Source organism: Bactrocera latifrons, unplaced genomic scaffold (genome assembly GCF_001853355.1).
Source record: "Bactrocera latifrons isolate USDA-ARS-PBARC rearing strain unplaced genomic scaffold, ASM185335v1 scaffold_168, whole genome shotgun sequence".
In the NCBI taxonomy this organism is placed as follows: domain Eukaryota; kingdom Metazoa; phylum Arthropoda; class Insecta; order Diptera; family Tephritidae; genus Bactrocera; species Bactrocera latifrons.
Window position 1 is genome coordinate 63,503 of NW_017535163.1, and position 3,134 is coordinate 66,636.

Consider the following 3,134-nt stretch of genomic DNA (forward strand, 5'->3'; position numbering starts at 1 on the left):
ATACTTATGCATTTTCAAATATATTCAAGCATACTTTACTTGCTAATATTTTCAAAATATTTTTTTGACTCACCGTTGTCTTCAACCTGTCGCTCTTTGCTGGCGATTTTTTGGCGCATGGCACAACATTTGTTGGTGGCGCATTAAAATCAGCGCATGCTCATGCGCGTACGTTTGCATATATGCGCTGCCAATATACGTTGCTTTGTTTGTGTAGCTGCGAACAAGTAAATAAATGGCACTAAGCGCATGCGCAGCCGCGCAAAATGAAGTATGAGTGGTGGCGGCGCACGCATAGACCAACAGCTAATAGCGCGCAACCTGCAGTAACAGTCAATGCACTTGTGGGCTGAGGCAACAACGCGTTTCATTTTTTATTTACTAAATTTTTACGTTAACATTTTAAGTTTTTCTTCATTAGCTTTATTAGTGAGTATTTCTTAGACTCATTTTATTTGCACACACACTGTCCGCTCGCTTGTGTAAATGCATATGCAAATATTTGGAGAATTTTTATTTGCTTACACTTAGCTGTAGGCGAGTGGTTGGGTGGCTGGCGCGTTGAGGGCTCTGTCTGCGCGTTGGCTAGCCGCTCGCTGATTGGCGCGCAGACATAAGTGTATAAATACGCGCGCATGTCGCAAGTTGTGTGATGCGCTGGCAAGCGCATAGCCTTACTGCACTTAAATGCATATATGTACATATTATTCTTAACATATTTCTTGAGTTTTCCGTTTTGTTTTTCTACCGCCGTGGTTAATTTTAGCTTTTTAGACGCAAATAGTTGCGCAACGTCCATCAGCAGCGCACCGTCGCAGTGGCACATTGGCACTCGACGGCGTAGCTGCTTGCGCGCCCCACCACCCATTAGCGTTAAAATGCTCGTGCAGCACACGTCGCTAATAATCTTTGCCAGCGAACAAAGCCAATTGTTTGTGCGCGGCTGGCATTTCCATGCAAATATGCATTAATGGCGGCGGCTGCACAGCTGAAAAAATATTTCATTACTAATTTGCCGCGCTTCTGGGCGCGCACACACACACATGTACATATGTAGACTGCAGCAACGCTAATGACGGCGATAGCTAATTTGCACCTTCGCCGTTTGTGCGCTTTTTAGCTGTTTGACACTTGCACGCACACACATACACGCATATATGAAGATATTTGTATATATGGCTATTTTTACACCGCTCACCCAATTTTCCTTGCCATATTTGCGCGCACAAGCACACTTTTCGTTTTATATAGTTTGCACCTTTCGCAAATTATTGATTGGCCTTTCTTTTGCTTTCTTTTCCAACTTTTTTGCGCTTGGCATTGACAGGCGTTGTTGTCCGCTTGACCATCAGCGCACAACGCAAAGCGTCATAAATTCGCATGCGCATTCGCATTCCTCATGATTGACGCTAATTTGTTTGCGAGCAAGCGAAAAGTGTTAATATATAATTAACTGACGCTTGAGAAAGTGTTGGCGGACCTTGGCGGGTTAACGTTTATTTATGTTAGGACAGCGCGGTGAGAAAAACTTATTTTTTGGATTTTTGTTAAATGCTGTATTTTGTTTTGAGGGTGAGAATTTTTATATTGAAAAAATAATAAAAAATAAAAATTCTAACATCCAGCAAACAGTAGCTTACAAAAATATGCGTTTTTTTCAAATTGCAGGCAGCAGACATTTTTACTATATAATATCAATTTATTATTTAATTTATAAGTCAACAACTTATTATAAAACCGTATTGAAAGCAGTGTGGTTTTATAATCACTTCTAGCTTTAATACGCAATAACTGTAATATACTCGTATATAATAATGCATTTTCACACTTTATTTTTCCATTGCGGCCACTGCTGCCAATCATGTAACAAAACTTGAAGTATGGCAAAAATCGTAATTAGAGCTCGTGTGAATGAAGTAACGATCAGTTCGCTACCCATGACTTCTTCACTTCTTTATGCACACTTTGATATGTAAGTATGTATGTGTGCCGTTAGTTGTAATGAAATTTAATAAATACAGCTGTTTTTGGGATATATGTATGTGTATTAGTATGTAAGCACAGACTTTACGACATTGCTAATGCGAAATGCGCTGAAGGCAATTTAAAGAAAAAGAATTTTTAGTGTGAAATATCTACGATTTGCAACTGTTTGTGCCGTAAGAAACTGTACAGCATATTAGCTAACAAAATTTCAATGCAGTGCAATAATAGCGTTGCAAGTATGTGAATAATAGTTAATTTATTTGTTTGGAAAGCTATAAACATATTAAAAATATAATTATTTCACAATTTAATTATTGAACAAGACATGTGAAAATATTAAAATCTGATTTTTTCCAAATTTTCATAATACTTTAAATTTCTCACGAGAGCTCTAACATAACTTTAATTTTATTATTTTTATTGCATAAATTTTCTTTGAATTTCTTGTTAAATTTTGTTAAAAGTTATGGAATTTTTTTTTGTTATTATTTTTTTAAAATTATTTCCTCAAATATTTTTAATGTTTTTTTTTAAATTTTTTTGTTACATTTTTTAGATAAGTTTTTTACCAAAAAAAATTTTCTAATTTTTTCAACAAATAAAATTGTTTCGCGCACCTCATAAATACAACGCCACTACATGGATATGCAAATACCTGCAGTATTATTGCATTGAGAAAATAATAAACAATCAAAATCCAGTTCGATTGGCTTAGGGTGTTTATTGACTTTGGTTTATGCATAAATTTTTTAGCAAACATTGTTCCTGTAGTTTGTTAATTTGAAGTATGCGGCAGCAGGTTTTGTGGCGGAGGGAGTTGCTTAATGCATTTGTTTTGTTTGAAGAGTATTTTAAGCGATTTGGTAATTAGCTAGGCACATGGGTATATGTAAATAAAAATGCATTTTTCTTTAATTATTTCAATTATCAGCAATGCGACGAAAGTGGCGCCTAAAAGTTTGCTTACTGTAATTGGTTGTGTGTGCAAATTTATTGCGCGTGTGGCACGTGTGTTAGGCGAAATAAATAAATTGCTGTAAAAAAGACTTTTTTGGGATTAAGCAAAATTTTATACATTTTTACTTATATTTTTATTTGTTTTCACAGTTTTATTTTTTAATATTTACTTTTTTTGTTACTATTTATTT